The 23,505-nt window shown below is 33.2% G+C and overlaps 1 pseudogene; it reads left to right on the top strand.

Annotated features, from left to right (window-relative positions):
- The window catches only part of LOC109504915 (probable cinnamyl alcohol dehydrogenase), a 33,476-nt pseudogene extending 10,209 nt beyond the window's left edge, over positions 1–23,267 (top strand).
- Positions 23,268–23,505: the final 238 nt, after the last annotated feature.

Here is a 23,505-nt window from a genome sequence, read left to right on the forward strand (position 1 = left end):
AAATTAGGAGAAATCTAAGAATTCTTGATCCTTATGCCTAAATGTTTCTCCAATTCCAAAGATTCGATGTCAAAATTTTTTTGAGCTCAATTTTCATCATCTCTCTTGGTCCTAAAAGCTCAAAATTATCATTCTCACAACTTATCATTGAGCAAAATTTCTTCTCCCAAAATTTTAAATTTTTTCAAAATTTTTTCATATTTTTTCTGAATTTTTGTGATTCATGAGTCGACCCCCTAGGGTCGACCCATTGGCATACTTATAATTTTCGGCCAACATCCCACGGGTTCATTCCTTTTTATCTTAAAACCTGTTCATGAGCCGACCCTCTATTCTCTTCGTCTTTCTCCCTCCAAGACCCGTTATCCTCATCTTCTTTCTCTCCAAAACCAAGAATTTAGCCCAAGAGCATTCTCCCTTCTCCTCTCCACCTCAAATCACCCCTTGGGAAAGGAGCTTTTCGCGTCTTTCTCCCTTGATTGAAGTCGTTGGAGCGTGCCCTAGCTTCCACCGTTCTTCTCAAAACCATCTCTTCTCTCCGCCAAAATCCCTTTCCATCTTCTTGTAACCCTCCTTCTACTCACCCATTTGATCTTCCGAGTCTCCCTGCCTGCTCTTGTGGTGAGAATGGCTCCAAAGATGAAACTCCCTCAAAGAAGGAAATCAGTCCGTGAGCTGGAAGAAAGCGTCCGCAGGAAAAGACAAGCTGCTCAAACCTCCACTGCTCCCGTTCCGGCTTCAGTGTCTGCTCAAGGTCCCTCTCAGTCTCCCCTTAGCCCTAGCAAAATCCCTCTATCTGACAGAAAGGTAGAAACCAGCAAGAATGTGGATTTTAGATTCTTTGAAAAAGAAGGTTTCTCCTTTGGGACAAAGATAAAAAACCAGGGTTGGGGTTTTTACTGCTCTCTCAAGGAAGTTACATTTGTAGACTTGGTTAGAGAATTTTATCAAAATCTACACTATGGCAATGGAACAGTAACTTCTACTGTTAAGGGAGTTGATATATGCTTAGATCCTATTACTTTAGGAGAGATACTACATTTGCCCTGTGAGGGATATTCTTACATGGAACTCCCAGTGAAGGAAGAGGGGATCAATGTAATTCTAGGAGGAACCTACTCGGAAAGTTTGAATAAATTGGAAGCCAAAATTTTATCAATTGAAATGAGAATCCTACATCAATTAGTAACAAAGTTTTTCTTCCCAAGGAGTGGTAGGCATGACCTCCTTTCTGGCCGAGATATTTGTATAATGTGTCATGTGATCACTCAAACCCCATTAAACCTCCCTGCTTTAATGATTGAGGCCATGAGAGAGACACTGAACAGATCCAAGGCACATCTGTCTTTTGGTATGGCTCTCATACTAGTTTTCAGGAGGTTTGGAGTCAATTTTGAGGGGGAGGCATCTGCTAAGCTTTCTCACGCAGACACCATCAACCAACACACTCTACACCGTATGGGATTCACTAAGATTGATGGTGGTTGGATCAAAGGTACAGAAGAAAGAGCTGAGGAGAGAGCTGAGGACAGAGTTGAGGACAGAGCTGAGGAAGAAGGTCCCTCATCACCTCTCCATGACTTCAGGGCAGCATCTCCAGACATCAGTTTGTTTCAGATCCAGAGGCTGGCCCTTCAGAGTTCACCAGGAGGTACACACCAGTACAGCAGCCAGAGAGCAGAGCACCTCCTTCAGAGTTCAGATTGGCCGATGATCAGATTGAGCAGATTTCTTAGCGTGTGGCTTCCTTGCTTTCACGTCAGTGGAGCACTTCTGCATTTGCACCAGGATCCACATCATTAGATTCATCTGATCAGATCTTGATCCCCCATATCTCCACTGTATTTCAGTTGATCTCAGATCAGTCTATTCGGATTCAGCAGCTCGAGGATTGTATTTTGAGACTGACTGGGAGAGTTCTTGACTTGCAGGGGCAAGTCTTAGCTTTGGCCCATCCTCAGCCACAGGAGAGCACTATTGAGGTCACAGACCTTACTGCGGAGGCTGGCAGGCTCCGAGGTGCATTGGAGGGTGGTTATGAGTTTTTGAGGAGAGAGATCAGAGGCTCGAGTGAGCATGCATCTACTCAGTTCACTGCTCTGCTTCAGTCTGTTTTGAGAGCACTGAACGTTCTTGATTCTATTAGGCTCACTCTTTCAGTCCAGTCTTTGGCCTCTCAACGTTCTCAGTCACCAAGTTCATCTCACTCACCTGCTCGTGCCAGCACCTCCACTCGTGGCAGAGGCAGACGGGGTAGAGGACGAGCTCTTGGTCGTGATCCATCATCTCCCCATCCCATCTCTGATACATCTGATTCTGATCCGTAGAGTCATGTAGATCCTTGTTGTTAGTCATGTCTGTTGTTCTTTCTAGGATCTATCTTTTGGGCTTTGTAATGATATTAACTGGTTGACTTTTATGGAATATGTATTGAAACAACTATGGTATCAATTATCTTTTAATTATATATCTACTCTTTGTAATGATGTCAATCATCTTTTGATTATATATCTTCTCTTTGTTGCTAATTCATATCTATGGTACTCTATGGTACATTTTGTTTAATATCTGCTGTATTCAGGGGGAGCAAACATTAATGATTAGCACAAAAAAAAAGTTTGAAAAAACACTAAAGAGAAATTGTATTCAAAAAGGAGGAGTTAACAATGTTTGATGATGTCAAAAAGGGAGAGAAATTAAAGAAAAATTAAAGAAAAGTATCAAAAGCAAGATTATTAAATGACTTCAAAATATAATGAGTGAATTGCTAAGCAAAAGTATCAAAAGAAAGATAAATAAAAGACTTAAAAATAACATGAGTAAATTGGGAGAAATCAAGATTGCTAAATGAATGAATTGCTAAGCACAAAGCAAATGAGCAACTTTTAAAATTTCTTCTTAAACATGCTCTGATATGCTTTAAAATAAGACATGCTCTGATACATCTTAAAATTTGACATGATCAGACATGCTTTAAAAAGTAATTTTCAGGCATGCATTGATACACTTAATTGTTAAACCTGCTCTGATACTAAAACTGAATAATCAAATGAGAATGAGCGAATTTTCAAAAAATTTGAAAAACAAGCAAATGTGCAAATGAGATATTTTCAAACACGCAATTTTCAAATCCTAATGTAAATTCTGCTTTGCTCTGATAACAAAAATAAATTTTCTACTTTGATACCTATATCACATACTTAAATAAGCAAATTTTCAAATCATCAAGCAATAGGCGAATTACTTATGCAAATGAGCACATGTATCACATGCCAAAAGAATCAATCTTCTTTTCAAGCAAATACACTTATAAGTTGGTAGAAAAATTCCTATTAATCTTCAAAACTACCTATAATGCATTTCATTCCTTTGAAATTCATGATCATTGATTCATATAAATGCTTTTGTTCAAATATTTTATCATCATCAAAAAGGGGGAGATTGTTGCTCCCTAGATTGATTTTGATGATTACAAAGCAGTTGAAGGGGTACTAATATTTTTTACTTGAAAAAGCCTTTTTGCTCTTCAGGGGCAAAATTATAATTTTATCAAAACCCTGATTTGATGGTATCAAATGATAGAATAAAAGATTTGTGATTCAATGGTAAAAATTTTATTGATTTTGGATTTGTATTTTGAAAGATATGCATGTTTGAAAATCATGAGTCGACCCATGAGTCAACTCATGGCACATGAGCTGTTTGGCACGCAGATTTTTTGGCTTGGCACAACCTGTGAGTCGATCCATGAGTCGACCCCCAAGGCATGAGTCGACCCATGAGTCGACCCCTGCAGTTTTTAGGCCAAAAATCACAGAACTTTATTTTCTGGTATTCTTCCACAGAGGTCGACCCCCAGGCATGAGTCGACCCTTGTGATGGGATTTTTCCACAACGGCTAGTTTTTAACCCATTTTAAGTGCTTTTAATGCTCATTTAATGTGGTCTAACGGCTTTTTTTTTAGTCTAGAATGTTTTCCTCTATTTCTTAAAGCTATAAAAGGAACAAAAAGGTGGGAAACAAAAGAGAGATAAGAAGAGCATTCAAGAGAGCATTCAAGAGTATTCAAAAGAGAGAATTTGAAAAAGAATTTTTCAAGCCAACTTTTCAGCCCTAATCAAGAGTTCATTCAAAGCTTTGAAGAAGCCTTTAATCCAAGCTCACCAACTCCTCAAGTGCACATTCAAGTCTTCAACCACCTTGAGGAAATCCAAAAGGGTCTTCTTCTCTTGAGTAAAGTGTATTTAAAGTTATATTCGCTCATTGAAGGAGCTTTCTTTTGTACTTATTTGTGCTAAAAATTGTTATACTCAGTTTGAGTGATTGTTTTTATTTTGGAAGGATTCCAAAATAAGGGAAGATTGATCCGAACCTAGAATCGGAGTGTATTGGGTTGGCTTGTACCCGAAAAATAAGTGGTCTAGCTTGGAATAGCTAGAGTCGGAGTTTCCGACGTTTGTATTTGGGTTGAATACAAGATTAGTGGATTGGAATTCTCAAGTAGGAGCTTGGAGAGTGGATGTAGGTGCAAGGTTGGCACCGAACCACTATAAATCCTTTTGTTTGTGGTGTGTATAATTGCTTCCCTTTAACTCTTCATTATTTTCTTGCATTCTTGCTTTTAGCCATTAGTCCTGAATTAATTTAACTCTCCATATTCATTTAGCTATTACCAAATATTTTTTATAAGTCATAAGTTAAGCTTAAAATTTTTAGAAACCCAATTCATCCTCCCTCTTGGGTTGCATAGCTGGGCAACACCTAATTTAAAACTAACCTCTTATTTCTTTTTGCTTAAAGATAACATAACATAAAAAGAAAATAAAGATACTATATAATATTTAACTAAAATAGAGAAACTAATTAAACCTTAAAAGCTTCTTACACGTATTGGATATATATATATATATATATATATATATATATATATATATATATATATATATTGTATTGCATATTTACATAAAACATCTTAAGGGCATAACCCACAAACAACATAAGATGGAGATTTTATCACTCTTTTTTAGCTCATAAACCATCATCCTACATTTGCATTAACCTAAGCCTCTTAATTAAAATTAATTAGACGTTAGTCCCTAAGGAACTCGAGCTCAATAGGATGGGTGATCATGAAAGTTGAACCGGATCAGGCCTAGTTGATCAGTTGGTGTCTAGAAAAGTAATTCAGGGATTACATCCCAAAGGAAAGTAGTTCTTTAATTGATTCCGTTCATTGATCTGATCAACTTAGTTGGTGTCTAAGAAAAGCAATGGGGAGACCCCCACCAACCTTACACTTATCTAGCCAATTGGTTGGTTAGGTTCGTACTTGGAGTGCTTGGTGGTGCACTTAAAACTGGTATGAGTTGTCTAAATCTAGGATAATCCTAGGATAGAGTTGACTTAATTGCATCATATGTTTGGAAAACCAACAAAAATAATTAAAAACAACCTTCTCATCTATCCTCTCTAGGTCTAAGACTTTCTTAGGATTCTCATCTTTAGAACTTTTCTCTTTCATCCTCTCTTCTTCTTTTTCTTCTTCTCTTCTTCTTCCTTTAAAAAAAAAAATTAGAAGGGGATTGTTCTAATCTAGACCCCTTGATTGTATATTAAAACAATCAGAACAATCCGATAAATTAGATTTATGCTAGGAATATGGATTTCTACAGTAGAGAAGATGAGCTGTCCTATAAATTAGATCACCTATTGGCTATCAGACACTCTCCCTCTATATCTTTTTTCTACATAACAGGTTGAATGCCCAATTATGCATTAATTTTTTAAGTTTAGATATGAGCAAGTTCATCAAGATCAAATTCAAATAGCCTACGAACTAAAAAATAACCCATACTTTAATGATTACAATTCAGGTTGAGAGGTTCAACCAATTTTTTTATAAAAATCACAACCAGTGGTTATCCCGATACTACAAAAATTTATGTTCGTAGATATGCCCTATTCACAATATCAACCTTTTTCAACTGCCTATAACCCATCATTTAAAAAGAAAGTTTTGCAAGCATTAGGTAGGATAGAAGTCAACACTCAGATCTTTCACTCTCACATGCATCAAATTATGGTTAACTCGATCCCATAGAGACATAATTATTAAAAATCACAATATAGAAATCCATCCTATAGCTAGCATCAGTATACCTTATAGCTTGTATCCAGTTACATTCCTTCTTTCGAAGAAGACATCCAACAAATCCTTCGCTCCCACACATAATCCATTACTAAGCTAGAGACCTAAATCGATCAACTAGTAATCGCATTCAGTAGGAAGGAGGAAGGAAAACTGCTTAGTCAACCTAAGAGCAACCCTGAGAGACAATATCTAACTAGAAGTTTTAATGTCCCTATAACTTTTTCTAAACAATTGATTATGACTCTCAGAAATGAAATGATCATGGAACAATCCTACACAACTAAAAAGACCAATATAGATAATTTGATTAAGGGTAAAAACATATAGGGAGAAATTCGAATGGTGGGATGAGCCTATTCCATCATTATCCTACTTACCTATGATCCCATTCTCCAGTGCCTTAGAATCATCCATTTTTTTTAATAGAAAGGAAGGACATTTAATAGAAAGAAAGGACAAATTGATGAAATGATGGAATTAATTGAGACTTCCCAAGGATCATAAATGAATAACACAATAAAGAAAGCTACTCTCACAATTCTCTCCCAAGATTCATTAGATCCCTATTTAAATCATGTCGGAGTGGACAATTTTGATGTAGATGGATATATCATAAAAGTAAATAACCTAGTCGATACGTCCTATCCCAAAACTATCTCACTTTGAATCAAAAAATATGAGCCATCACCTAGCCCCTAGCTCTCTTGTTAGAATCATCACCTGCTCTAAAACTAAAGCCACTGCCTGAGGCACCCACTGACATCCTTTCAGTGATCGCTAACCAGAAAGCCCATCTTGTAGGTATTCTAAAAGTGCATAAACAAGCTATCGAATGGGATATCTCTGCAATGACGAATAATGATATTAAAATTTTTATGACTGATCTTTTTGTAGTCAGCACTACTTTCGACGACTATCTCCAAAATTTTTCTACAATGTTAAAACAATATATGGAGATAGATTTAATGTTAATTTGAAAAAAATATTATGCTATAGATCAGAGAGAGATGATGTCCTGACACATTATATTCGAGAAAGGGATTGTGGTAAAACAGGATATAGTTGAAGAAATTTTTAAAGTACCATGTCCAATCTTGGCCTAACAAACACAATCTCTTCCTGATCATCATGAAGACTATGATCATATTTTTAGATCTTGATATTGCGTGCTTGCCCAGTACACTCTATTGATTCGGACTAATCATCATAGAGTATTCTATGGATGTTTTACTATCATGATGATAAAGCCTCCTGATTAGCCTTATTCTTTTAAAATCTTAAGGGACATATCTAGGTTGGTTATAAGTGGGACTCCCTCGTAGCATTTGACTGAAGACGTTAAACTTAGTACTTGTTTGGAGGCAACCCATTTTATGTAATATTTTTTTTAGCTTTTTTTATTCTGTAAGAATCTCTTGAAAGATAATTAACCAAGTTGAATCTTTACAGTGGAGTGGATGAGTGATGCTACTGACCAAGTTGAGGGGAGAGCCACGTTCATGCTAGTTGAAGTTAAGAACACACCACGTCCAATAATGAAGGAACTCTCAACAATGAATGCATACATCAAACTCATGTGGTATCCTTCCCTATTATATTTTATTATGATTCTCTTTTTCTATTGGGAACAATGAAAATTAAGTTGGAAGAGAGAATAATTAATTTAATTGAGTTCTCAAATATGATAAAAAATAATTAATTTTATGTATCTAAATTTTACCTCAATTTGGAGTTAGTCAGACACCCTAATCAATAAGGGATTAACGGTCTAGATAATTTTAGAGACACTGAGGGGCAAATTATTAAGAAAATCCAATGAATTGTAGGGTTTAGATCAGATCAAATTTTGAAGTGATTCTAGAACTTTCTTTCCACCTATCTTATTGAAGAATCTATTTTATGGAGATATGGTTGGAAAGGTCGAGGTATGCAAAAATTCTCTTTATCTTCAAAAAAAAAGATTTAGCATTGTCTCACTGAGTAATCGGATCTCTTCGCCTAAGCAAGCATTATGGTTTACGTAAAAAAGTAAAAATACCAAGATACCTATTATAGAGTCAGTTTTACCTCATATCTTTTCTTGGATTTGACTCAATAAGCTCGAGAGATGTTTGACACCTAATGCCCTAAAGTCAACTAATTTGAGAATCATTGGCTGAAAGCTTACTACAAGGGTCAACCAGAAGTCTTAAGAGACTAAGACATTACACTTGACTCTTTTTGAAATAATAATAATAATAATAATAATAATAGATAATAAAGAGACTAAATTATAAGAAGACAATAAATCCAGCTCACATCAAGTTAGAGGACTTAAAGAGTAGAGAGGAGAGTTGGTGAAAGAAGATCAATAAATTTTTTGACTAATACTCAATCCCTAAGTAGATCGAATTAGTAATCCAATAAAATACCACTTTAATAATCTGGTTGGATATCTACTACCATTAGGAATGCCTAGAATAACTTTCAAATCAAGGATAATTTGGTATATACTGCTAATATTTTACTTGAAGATGAGCAAAAGCTAAGTTGAAGGGTGTGATAAATATTTGAATTAAATACTAGAGGCATATAATTTTATTTAATTATTTTATTAAGAATTTGATGTTCTTTAGTCTATTTTGCAGGTGATTGAGAGTTTGGATTCATACGATTCAAATGGAACTCAAATCGAATTAAATTCGAGTGAATCAGACAACCAGCTCTTATTCAAGTGTGAATGCAACTTATTTATGAAGGGATCAGATGCAATCTCTCCAATCAAGAGCTCAGATTAGAAGATAATTTTCCACATAGAACTAAGTGTGAACACGACATAAAAATCAAGGGCTTAGAAGCAATGCATCAAGATCCAAGGGTTATCAAGGAGAGTTACACTATCTAAAACCCTAGAAGAGGAGGTGCCACATTCCAAGCCACCCTAATGTACCACCCAACCATCATTTAGCATGAGATTTTCACGTGAAGGAAAAGAAGGAAAGAAAGAGTGCGCCATATGAAGAGCTGCCCCATCCTTTCATGTTAAAAATTCTCCATGCTCCCTTGTTCTCCACGGGATCTTTTCTTTATTACGCACCAAATTCTCTTCCTCCTCCCAAATATCTCACGCCCTCTTATCTTACATGTTAACAAAGAAATTCCATGCTTCTCAAAACACTTTTTCACACCAAAAGTCTTCTTATTTTCAATGCCTTCCTTTCCTAGGGGCCTCCACTCTTTCCTCTCTTAACCCATATCACAAACCCTAATGCCCTACCTCCCACTCTATAAATAGTGCCCTTAGGTCTCCATCTTTTGATCATCAGCCCCCTTGTAGGGATCATCCCCTCTTTCTCTCCTCAATCAAGCCAACATCTCAAAAGCTCTCTTCAAGCTGCTGCCCCTTCTCTCCCTCTTTCTCTCTTCTCCATAAGTCTAGGGGAGGTACTAACCCTAGCATGCCTTCCATCAAATCTAGGAGAGATCTTAATTCCTACTGCCACGATCTTTCTTTTCCAGATTTTTATACTTTCATCTATCTTTCTTTTAAGTCTAGGGGAGGTACTAACCCTAACATACCTTCCATAAAATCTAGGAGAGATTCTAATCCTAGGATCGTGATCCTTCTTTTCTATATTCTCATACTTTCATATACCTTTCTTCCTTGGAGATCTTAGACCAAGCCTTTCAGCTATCCCGTCGCTGTCTGCATGGAGGAAGATGAAGGATTCAAGGAGGCACATCTACCATCGAGAGTAGTTAGAAGATCGATTTGATTTAATTATCTTGTATCATACTTTTATTTTTTTTCTTTATGTGTGCTTCTTTATTTGATCAATGAAAAATATTTTTATTATAATTTCTTTGTATCCTTGCATTTCTTACAATCCATTATTCTTTTCTTTTATGTTTCTAAAACAATCAGCTAAGATCTCTGCAGATATGATCCTGACTTATTCTATTTATATAGTAGTGAGTAGGATTCATTTTGATATGCTACGATATGCATCAGCACTCCTATGTATAGGCTTGACAGTGTGCAATCCATTGAAGACTTTTGGTTGGATGTAAAATAGATTGAAGGGAGGGACTCTTGGCCTTGGAGTTGGTTATATGGGAGCCAAGAATGCTAAGACCACGGGCCACCTTGTCACTGTCATCAGTTCCCCTCAAAATTGATGGTAAGTTGATCATAACAGGAGTCATTAATCAGACCATGCAATTTGTGACTTCTGTGCTCATGTTAGCGAGGAAATCTATCATAGGGATATTCATTGGGAGTGTGGAGGAGGCACAGCAAATGTTAGAGCTTTGCAACATTCAAGATTGAGATGGTGGAAATGGATTGGGAACCAAACAATGGAGAGGCTGGAGCATAATGATATCAGTTATCAATTTGTATATGGCTGTCACTCACAGCAAACTTTGCACACATTACTCATGTTGAAAAATATAGGTGATTTTATGTATGTATTTCAAAAATTTTTGAAATAAAATACAGCGAAAGGTAACTATATTAATCATACTAATCTAACATGCATATGATCTAATTATTAAATTAATCTACTCTAGGATCTATGATATGATATGTTGCATATAAAATTTAAAAAATTCAGAGGATAAAATCTACATGCATACATGTGAGCAGTAGATTAGATCTACTTCTAATTTGAGTTCAGAATTTGATACTTGAGCATGGATCAACAATTGCCACTACTGAGAGACATGATAAAAATGATCCTCACTAGTTGCTCAAAGCCACACATGCCTCTGATTTCTATGAAAAATTCACTCGAAGCTCCAATCTGATCGATCTCATCGGAAATACTAGTTTGCATGAAGACCTTCTCGTTTGCTGATCTGGATCCTTTCTTCAAATCTTTCGAATCTTTTTAGAGATTGAAGAAGGACATCTGAAGAAAATAAAGAGAAAAAAAATATAAAGAGAAAATAATTTTTTCTCTAATTTTTCTCTCTTCCCAAACCCTAAGGAACAAAACCCCAGAATTTAGGTTTTGTGCTAACCCAAAGAAGGACTCTCTTCTTCTTTTTCATGCAAAAAACTCAAACCCAAAGCCCCTTCACAGGAAGATCTCTTTCTCTTCTTTCTTACATGCACAAAAAGAATAACAAACCCCTTTTATTTAGGCATAAAAGAGTTTAGGGTTGGAAGAGTCCATAAGAAGAAGGACTCTTCATGAATGTCGCACCCTCTCATCAATTCATGCCAAATTAAATATGGGATATCCCTTCCCATATTTTTTCATAGTAAATCAGTTGTCAAACTGATTTCCCACAGTGAAGAATTCCTTTCTTTGATTACACAAAAGAAAAGAATAAAAGAAATGGGTGCTAGGTCTTACAGATAATGCCAAACATTATCCATATGGTTATCAATTCAAATCATATTTGAACATACCATAAAAATCAGATTATTACCCATATTTGGATGTGAGATAGGGAGGGTGGGGGACTCTTTTGTGTGAAGAAATCTCATGCAAAAAATATTTGTGCATGAAGAAGAATGGCATCCAAAGTTGGTTGGTGCAAGGGAGAAGAGTCCAATGCTATGTGGACTCTTAATTTTCTTATTTGACTCCAAACCAAATCACATCTGGTTAAGCCCAAATAAATAGATAAAACTCAATCTAATTAGATTTATAATTTTTTAATCAAATCTCAATCAAATTAAAGATTGATTGAATCAAAGTCTTGATCAAATCAGAGATAATTCTCTCTTAGCAATTCGATCATCTCATAACCTAATTGGGTTAGATTTAATTGAATCTAATTCAATTAGATTTTATTTAATCCTCTTTGCTCAATCAAATTGAGCTAATTAGCAATCTAATTACTAATTAATTCTCTATTAATTTACTAATACTTGATGAATAAATTTATTACAACTTTTGCATAAGATTAATCATCAATCGAATTGATGATTAAGTCCTTGAATGATTCTCAATCGTTAATCAGCCACATGATCAGTGAAAATTTTTTTTTGAGTGTAACTCTATAGGATCAAACCTAAGCTGATAGTACAGAAATAAATTTTTGAATCAATCGATGTAACCATCTAGTAATAGGATCCGATGTTCGGATAGATTGAATGATGGTGAAGCAACATTCAAGAACCTACTGGTGTATAATTATCATATAATTCATCCTTTTGATCCTAATACTCAAGCAAACCCAAGGTTTGACTGTCAACCCTATAATAAGTCATCTATATTATATTTTAATCTTTCAAATCTATCACATGGATTATCCGGACTCAGATTTTTGCTAAATTGAAATATATTGATACATTACTCCTACTAATTTGAAGAGGTCAATTCCATCTTGACTCATACACCAATTTAATAAGTACTTGATTGTATCTAAAAATCTTTCGTTACTGAATTAAAAATTCAGATAGTTTGGTACTAAAATATAATGAGTTGCTTACAAGTCATCGTTGTGATCTTAGGTCAGAGGGACACTTATATCCATACCCTTCGTGAGCTACTCTTGACAGCAGAGTGCTCGACAGTTGATCATATTCAGTGATAATGTACTCCTACATCTCATCTGTATGTCATACTAATATCTCTACACTATTTGATTATAAGGATAACCAACGCATATGGCACACAATGACCTATACTTGATATCGCTATCGTTCTAGTAATAGCGTGTCGTTTGATTGCAAACTAGTTTCAGCACTATGTGATAAATTCTCCTTTATCGATTAAAGTAATCCTAAGGACTTCATCACAACATAGAAGTTTGTTAGAAGATGTAATCTTATGATAAAAAAAAGTTAAATAACTTTTATTATTGATCAATTCATATACATTTATAATTAGCACAATCATCAAACGATTGACTTTAGAATATATTTCCCAACAACTTCCACTTGGACTAAAGTCAATCAGTATAGTATCATATACTTATCTTTGATTAATTATCTTAGAACTCTTAGATATCGAGGCTTTAATAAATAGGTTGGTCAAGTTCTTCTTTCCGTCGATCTTCTAAAGTTTGACATCACCTCAACAGATTTTTCAAATAAGATGGTATTGATGCAAAATACTTGGTAAGCTATTGAGACTTCGGCTCTTTAGCATGAGCTATGACTCTGGTGCTGTACAATACAGTAAAATAATCATTGGAGGGTGCCACTCCTAGCTTGTTAGTGAATCTGTATAATCACATAGCTTCTTTGCAAGCATCGGATGCTATAATGCATTCTGCCTTGCAATTGAATTGACTATATTTTTCTGCTTGAAACTCTTCCAGTAGATTGCTCCATCATTTAGAATAAAGATATATTCCGACACATTCTTGCTATTATGTCCAACTAAAAATTAGAGTCATACTCTTCAAGTTTTAAGTTAGATTCTCCATAACCAAATCACTAGTCCTTAGTATTTTTCAAATACTTATAGATGACCTTCCAGTGATTCTCATTCAGATCTTATAGGTATCCACTCACTACTCTTATGAGTATACCATATCTAGTCTCGTACATGGTGCATATGATAAAATAAATTCTAATCATAAATATTCTATATACGTTGGACTGGGATAACCTAAGCAGTCTCTTAGATCTATCTCTATAGATCTTCATCCCTAGAATGAGGGATGCTTTTCCTAAGTCCTTTATGGAGAATAATGATAACAGTAAAATCTTTATTCTCTATAATATAAGAAATGTCATTTCTGATTAAAAATTTTTTTTTACATACAAAATAAGAAATACACTCATAGAACTATTAATCCATTTGTATTTGTAGGGTTCATCTTCGTTCTCAATGAAACCATGCATTTTGATCATTTATCAAAATGCATGTTCCAACTCTAAAATATTTAGTATTGCATCAAGAGAAAATATCTTATTATGATTAATACCATAATATTGACAATATCCTTAGGCAACCAGACGAGCATTGTAGGTCTCCACCTTCTCATCTACACTCTCTGATCCTATTAAAGATCCATTTACACCCTATGAATTTTATCCTTTAGAGTGGATGAATGAGTGTCCATACACCATTGACCTTCATGGACTCCATTTCGAATTTTATGGCTTCAAGCCACTAATCGAAGTTGGACCTTTGCATGGCATTCATGTAGGCGATCAGATCTTTGTTGTTCTCATTGAGTTCAATAAGATCAGTACTCTATCGAATCTCCTTAATAGTACTTCTGTAATGGATTTTGAATTTGATCTAATCAAATTCGATTCTATGGGTTCACTAGATTGTGTCAGTTCTTCTACCTGTCGAGCTTCATAAGTTCTACATTAAAGGCATCAGTTCCTTCATCAAGGTATTTTTTTTCTAAAAAGAATGTCGAATAACTTTTGTTCTTTAGTAAGATAGAAGTAATATCCCCAAGATTCTTTGAGGTACCCTACAAAATAATATTTATAGGATCGAGATCTAAGCTAATTGATCTGTAAATACTTGATATAAAATAAATACTCCCAAACCTTAAGATAAGAGAGTATCGGTTTATGCCTAGTCCATATCTCATATGGTGTCTTTGTGACTGGTTAGTTTGGAATCCAATTGAGAATATGACAAGTAATCTAAAGAGCATAACCCTAAAAGGAGATTAGCAGACTTGCAAACTCCATCATAGATCGAACTATATCTAACAATGTCGATTCCAATAAGAGAGAATCTTATTTTCTTCTAGATATATCTAAAATTCACTAGAAAAGTATACTCCTCTTGATCTGATCGAAGAGTTTCAATGCTCTTTTCAGTTTATTTCTCTACCTTATTAAAAAATTATTTGAACATTTCAAATAATCTAAATTTATGGCAAACATGTTCGTAGATCTAACACATCAGTATGTATCAGATATGATCGAACTTAAATTACTAAAGGTAGGCATTTGTGGTATTATCTACTCTAGGGTATTTGTTTATTGTGTACTATACACTAATAGGTTGTGACTATTCGTAAATACCATTTCTTTAGTTGTCCACATATATTTTGATATCATCTATAATGATATCATAAAAAATTATTCTATGTTGACAATATAAATCTATCCTTGATCAGAAGGTCTACAAAAATTACATTCATCAAAATAGACAATAGTGACAATCACTGAAAATAACATTATTATAATCAAAAAATTTGCTTGAGAATTCCTAAAGTTAGAATTGAATTATGACTTTTAGCTCCAACAATTAGAAATCTTTTACTATTTTTAATCTTTCTACTAACTTGAAGTCATTGCAATAATTTGCATGAACTTTCGATATCCAATACCCAGATAGTAGTATCATAGAAAGAGAAATCATAAGGTGTAATCATATAAGTACCTTATTCAGTAATCTTTTGCTAGTTTTTTTTCTTAGCCTGTTCGGATCAAGAGGCTCTGCCAGACTAGGTTAACCTTAGATTCTTTTGTCAATTCAAACTCCTCAGCCCAAGCATGATTCTCTTGCATTATCTTTTCTTTTTCTTTCTCAAAGGATTGTTGTCCCACTAAAGATACATCTTCAGAAGTATAAAAAAACTCCTTCAATATTTAAAAGATTTTCTCCCATTGAATATCATCGAATTTACAACTAAATTCATGTTCTTCGCTGCTCTCCAAAATACCACACAGTGATACGATCATTTGGCCATTTCTAATAAGTGTCTTTGATCGCATTATGTGTGTTGGACATAAAAACATTACGTGCTGGATCCGTAATCATATATAGGATCCATTCGTACTCTAGAGCTATTACAACTTTCAATATCATCTATCGAAGTTGGGTCTTATAAATAAGTCACTGTCAAATAGTGAATGGAGCAATGAACATCTAGCCATAACTGAAAGAAAAATTCACGACCTCTATGTTTATGAATTGATTAAGTCTAAAGATTTAAATTTTAGTTTAAAGATTCTTCCACTATTTTAGTCGAATTGGTAGCCTTTACCTCCAATCTAAGAAATTACCCTAATTTCTTAGCAAAAATTAGAATCTACACAGATTGTATACAGACCCGAGTATAGCTCGGCCAACCTATATGCATCTATGGGTAGGTTCTTAATCAATTATTTTTTAAAATAATTTTTAGTATTAAGTTTTGCCCCATATTTTATTTCAGTAGGCGATAGGCCTTTACTGAAAGTTTTGGTTAGGTCCAACCATTAACATCAACCTATTCAGTGATTCTAACTAATGAATGATTAGATCCAAATATGACTTGACCAATCCAACCATTCATCAGATAATATAACAGAGTCATCATATGACAAATGATAATTCTATCATTTAGAGAAATATTAGACAGATGGTGCCTGCAATGTCAATCAAAAATAATGGATCCATTATTATTCACCTTAATGGGAAGCTATGATCTAGTTATCACCATAACTATCTTATTTTAGAGATCTAATAATTTAAAAAATTTAATTTATAAATTAAGAAAAGAGAAGAGATCAACCAGTAAACCATAATTCTCCTACTGACTTCATCAAGTCATTAAATTTGATTAGGATTATACTGGTTGAAATGGCATCTGGATCAGTCACACTGATCAATCTTAATGGCATGGGTCAACTCGAATCACTTAACAGTTTAATCAAGACATAATCCATCAAATTGGCTAACTCAGTGAGATCGGTGGGAGGGTATGCCAAGCTTTCCTTAGAAACCATCAAAATGGTCAAGTAAGTCACTCCCAATTAAAAACCATCGATCAAAATATCAAACTTATCTTAGACATCAATTGATTAATTAATTTCAATTTGACTAGCCTAATGATTTAGGTTTAACCATTGCACCACAATCAAGGTCCATTTGGTCTAATCAAAGATATGGACTTGACCATCTACAACTATTGTATTGGTTCTAGAGAAATTTTGATTTAATCTAATTCAATATTTGATTAGATTTAATCAATTTTTCTACATGATCTATTAACTCTTTGATTCTAATCTTAGATCTAATCCAATTAAGAGGACCTGATTTGAGCTAACCCATACCTTCATATTTTATGCAGTATCATTAGATCTTAAATCATAATTTTAGATCTAATCGATTCTATACTTAATTTTTAATTAAGTTTCAGCATCAACATGGGTCTAGATTTGAATAATTTTAATTTTTTATTTTATAAATAATTTATAATAAATTTTATATAAATTTTTTTTATTCTGAAATTGATCGACTCAATCAACATCGAGCCAGCTACACAAGGAGACTGGGTCAACTCAGTTCAAAAGTAAGTCAGCTCAGTAATTGTGTGAGTACTTTTCAAAGAGTTTCAAATCTAAAAAATCTTGCATAATACTAAAATAAAGTCCATTATAAACATCCTTTTAGATCATATCTAAATTTTTTATGATTCTAAATTTTATTTTTTTATGATTAAAATAATTTTAATTATATAGATTAGATATTTTATTTTTCATATAATTTTGTATCACATACATCAAATCTAGAGTTTCAAGATCTAAGATTTTGTAGAAAAGTAAGTTCTTCCTTTCGCATTCTTTTTCATTAGATTTAATCACATGGCACCCCTATACACCATAAGAGCACCCCATCGAATAGAAAGAGAGGGTCTTTAAATTTTTTTTGCTCCTATGATCGAACGATCTGGTGATCAATCCAATCCAAGTACTTATTAATCAGATCATCTAATCTAATCATATATCATATATATTTGAATTTAGATCTAATCTAAATTGCACCAAATCTGATCACAATCTTAGATTATATTCAAATCAAATCATAAATATCACATGCAATATATAAAATCAAATTTTATCAAAAATCAATGCAAACTAGGGCAACCTGTTCACTATAAGGGGTAAACCCTACAGCAGAACAACTTTATTTCAGTTTGTGCGATCAATCATTAATTAAATTTAGATCTAAGATATCATATATCAGATCTAAATAAAATTAAATTTTAAATTTAATAAGTATATATAATATGTCATAATAAATCTAGGCTTTGATATCACTGTTGAAAAATATAGATGATTTCATGCATGTATTTCAAAAATTTTTGAAATAAAATACAGTGGAAGGCAACTAGATTAATCATATTAATCTAACATATATATAATCTAATCATTAAATAAATCTACTCTAGGATCTATGATATGATATGTTGCATATAAAATCTAAAAATTTCAGAGGATAAAATCTGGACGCATACATGTGAGAAGTAGATTAGATCTACTTCTAATCTGAGTTCAGAACTTGATATCTGAGTGTGGGTCAATGATCATTACTGTTGAGAGATATAGTAAAGATGATCTTCGCTAGTTGCTCATAGCCACATATGCATCCGACCTCTATGAAAAATTCACTCAAAGCTCTGATCTGATTAGTCTCCTCAAAAATGCTAGTTCGTGTGATGACCTTCTCATTGGCTGATCTGAATTTTTTCTTCAAATCTCTCAAACTTTTTTAGAAGTTGAAGAAGAATATCTAGAGAAGATGAAGAAGAAAAAAAAATATGGAGAGAAAATAATTCTTTCTCTAATTTTTTTCTCTTCCCAAACCCTAAGGAACAAAACCCTAAAATTTAGGTTTTGCACTAACCCAAAGAAGGACTCTCTTCTTCTTTTTCACGCCAAGAACTCATGCCCAAAGCTCCTTCATGTGAAGACCTATTTCTCTTCTTTCTTACATGCACAAAAAGAATAACAAACCCCTTTTATTTAGGCATCAAAGAGTTTAGGGTTGGAAGAGTCCATAAGAAGGACTCTTTATGAATGTCGCACCCTCTCATCAATTCACACCAAATTTAATATGGGATGCCCCTTCCCATATTTTTTCATAGTAAATCAGTTCTCCAACTAATTTTTCATGATGAAGAATTCTTCTCTTTGGTCGTACAAAAGAAGGGAATAAAAGAAGTGGGTGTTAGGTCTTATAGATAATGTCAAACATTATCCATATGGTTACCAATTCAAATCATATTTGAACATACCATAAAAATCAGATTATTACCCATATTTGGATGTGAGATAGAAAGAGTGGAGGACTCTTTTGCATGAAGAAATCTCATGCAAAAAATATTTGTGCGTGAAGAAGAATGGCATCTAAAGATGGTTGGCGCAAGGGAGAAGAGTCCAATGCTATATGGACTCTCAATTTCTTATTTGACTCCAAACCAAATTACATCTGGTTAAGTTCAAATAAATAGATAAAATTTAATTTAATTAAGTTTATAATTTTTTAATTAAATTTTAATCAAATTAAAAATTGATTGAATCAAAGTCCTAATCAAATCAGGGATAATTCTTTCTTAACGATTAGGTCATCTCATAACCTAATCGGATCAAACCTAATTTAATTAAATTTTATTTAATTTTTTTTATTCAATCAAATTAAACTAATTAATAATTTAATTATTAATTAAATTTTTTATTAATTTACTAATATTTGATGAATAAATTTATTACAATTTTTGCATAAGATTAATCATTAATCAAATTGATGATTAAGCTCTTGAACGATTCTCAATCAGTGATCAGCCACATGATCAGTCAAAAATTTCTTTTAAGTGTAACTCTATAGATTTGAATCTAAGTTGGTAGTATAGGATAGATTTTTGAGTCAATCGGTGTAACTATCTAGTAAGGGGATCTGATATCCGAATAAGTTGAATGATGGTGAAGCAACATTCAAGAACCGACTGACGTATGGTTACTGTATAATTCATCTTTTTGATCCTAATACTCAAAGAGACTCAGAGTTTGATTGCCAACCCTGTAATAAGTCATCCACATTGTATTTTAATCTTTCAAATCCATCACATGGATTATCCAAGCTCAGATTTTGCTAAATTGAAATACATTGATACATTACTCTTACTAATTTGGAGGGATCAATTTCATCTTGACTCATGTACCGACTTGACAAGTACTTGACTGTATCCAAATTTTTTTTATTATTGAATTAAAAATTTAGATAGTCCGATACCAAAATATAATGAGTTGCTTACTAGTCACTGTGATGATTTCAGATCGAAGAGACATTTATACCCATATCCTTCGTGAGCTACTCTTGACAACAGAGTACTCTACATTGATCATATTCAATGATGATGTACTCTTATATCTCATCTGTATGTCATATCAGTGTCTCCATACTATTTGGTTATAAGAACAACCAACACATATGGCACACAACGATCTATACTTGATATCGTTATCATCCTAGTAATAGCGTATCGTTTGATCATGAACCAGTTTAAAGACTACGCGATAAATTTTTTTTTATCAATTAAAGTAATCTTAAATACTTCATCACAGTATAAGAGTTTGTTAGAAGATATAATCTTGTGATGAAAAAGATCAAATAATTTTTATTATTGATCAATTCATATACATTTATAATTAGCACAATTATCAAATGATTGGCTTTAGGACACATTTTCCAACAACTCAAATGATTAGGACACTGATGAATAGATTTAAATATGTTTCAAATTTCTGCATGGTGGCTAGTTTCAGCAAGTTGAGCAAATGAAACAAGTATATAGAAACACCAAATCAATGGAGACTCTTACAAATCTCAAAATTTGAATATCTGAAAAGCAGGGTTCTGAAATCTGAAACTGTGATGCTTGTATCTTAAAACCTATCTCTAAAAAGCTAGAAACCTATTTACTCAAACATGAAAATTGAAAATCTATCTTTAAAAACCTGAAAACCTATAACTGCTCTCCTTGAAAATCTGTAACTTCTTTCCACTGGTATATTTGGACATGGAGTCAAGCTCTCTGAGCTTGATTCATTCTTTCACTTATAAATATTTTATTGCTCTAATAAAATAAGGGTGGTATATCCTCCCAGATAATCCAAAAAAATGATAATTTTTTCAAGTTCATCAAAAATCAACTCCTACCATAGTATCATATATCCAAAAAAATATATCATAGGACTGTGATTTAAAGTAGCACCAAAGTAATTGAACATATCCAAAATAATGCTCATACATCAAATGTCCAAAATATTTGATAATAAAATAATGCTTAATCCTTATGTCGCTCAGCTACGTATTTCTCAATGCCCTCCCTTCGAGTATTTTCATGATCCATCAAAATATAGTGTGCCATATGAGCCCTATACCAATCCAAGTTATAATTCTTCGCCACTGTTCGAAATTCCTCACTACTCTTGGAGAAGGACTTAACCCATTGGCAAAAATTGACCCCATAATTAACATCTTCTTCTTGATCCCGACAATTTGATATGTGCTCCACAGAGTAGTCTTTAAGCATAATATCCTGACAATATTTCAACCATAGCCCGAAGAAGCTTCCCTATGTCCAATCATTTATATTCGTTAGTATCTATTAGGCAACGTAAAAGAGTGAATAATGAAATTGAGATTTTGTACTTATAATGATTTTGGCAGTTCTTTTTGTTACTGAACTTTTTATAGAATCGTAGTGCAAAATTTTTGATGCATGATATCAAATACCAAAAGGTGCCAACGCCACTTATCAGAGGTATGGAGTAGAAGCAATATATAGCAGCATGTGGTAAGTATGTAAGAAGAAATATAGTCGAAAGATAAACGCATGATGTTTGTCATCTCCCCTATGATTTTTTTCGTAGCACCTTTACTTGGAGGTTGATCAAGTTTTCAGAAATGGTTTAACATCTCATGCTGCTAATAATTAAAAATATATATATATTAGCAGCTTAATATTATTATACGAAGCTTAGATGTGACACTGAAAATAAAAAATACACACAATTCATACCGTAGACTCCGTGTGCATATAGAAAATGTTGCATTGTCTATTGGAGGCTTTTTTATTGGATATAGTTTCCATTATATGCATCCAATAATTGATTACCTGTTTATTCATATAAATAGAATTCACAAATTTTAGAAGGAGAACTTTACAATATTAGTGTATTGTAATATAATTCACTTACATCATAATTAGATATTGGCTCTAAAAATAATAATTTGCATAGGCTCAGCTCTTCAATCCATACGAAACCATATGTGGTATTCTCATTCCAAATAAGGTTCCTAACACTACAAGAAATTTGACTATTAGCGATGGCTAATTGCTATTGCTAATAGTCATTTTACCGTCATTAATATTATTAGTGACGGCTTATCATCTCTAATTGATAGTCAAAAAATTTTAGTCGCTAATTATCCTTATTAGCGATAGAACTTTTATCCATCACTAGTGAAGACTATTAGTGATGGTATTAGCGATGATTGAGTTCTATTGTTATTTATTTTTTTATTTTTAAATAAAATTTTAAAAAAAATTTAAAAATAATCAACGATGGCTTTATTGTCACTAATACTATCGCTAATAAATATTAGAGACAGCTTAAGCTATCGTTAATCCCATCGATGATATTTAATTTTATTTTTTTAAAAAAATTCATAATAATATTTTGTTATTAGTAATGGCTAAAGCTGTTGCTAATACCATCGATAATAGTTAATTTTATATTTTTTTAAAAATTAATAATAATATTTTTTAAAATTTATTATAATTAATCACAATCAATTATGATTTCTAACACTTGTTATAATGAAAATCTAATGATAATATGATAATTATAAATAAATATTAATTATATTATATTAAAATATAAATTATATAATTTTATAAGCAGTATCAAAAAAAATATAATACATCAAGATAAAAAAAATCAACCCAGATCCTCCTTATCATCCTCTTCCTCATCCTCCTGATCCTCTCTAGCAGCTGTTGGATAAGAGCTGAATATTCCAGCATCTTGAAATAAAAAAAAATAAAATATTATTAATAAGTTTCGATATGAAAGCATATTTTTCGATATAGAGATATATCTTTCGATACACTCTTTTGATTCTCGAACAGATTATTTCTATATATTTCATTCGATGATATGAAACTAATGACACCCCCAGCCCATCAATTGGATAGTTAGATTAAATTTTTAGTTCCTAAATCTTCTCTCCCAACTCAAGTCTAAATATGTGAAACTTCTAAATATAAAAACTTAAAACAAGTAAAAGAGTTTACTAATAGAATTATCTGATGTGATGGCTGGGACAACAAGCTCAACTGGTCATGCAACTACAGATCTCAGAGAATCTCTACAACCATATCGCGTACGGCATCCTGAAAGCTCTGAGGTCGCTGGCTTAGAAGCCTCTACATGACCTTCTCCATATGTGTATCACTCCAAGTTTGGAATATCGAGATTTATGAGGATATCGAAGAGTATCGAGCTGTTGGATGATCGAAGCTGTGGCCAAATTCTATGATCCAACTCCTACTCATCTCTCTGGTGACCCTAAGCCATCCCTCAAGGTCAAAGAGGGGCTAAGTGGATGGGTCATCATCGTACCGCATAATGACGTACTCTGCGTAATCCACCTACATA

Source organism: Elaeis guineensis, chromosome 5, assembly GCF_000442705.2.
Source record: "Elaeis guineensis isolate ETL-2024a chromosome 5, EG11, whole genome shotgun sequence".
Classification (NCBI taxonomy): Eukaryota; Viridiplantae; Streptophyta; class Magnoliopsida; order Arecales; family Arecaceae; genus Elaeis; species Elaeis guineensis.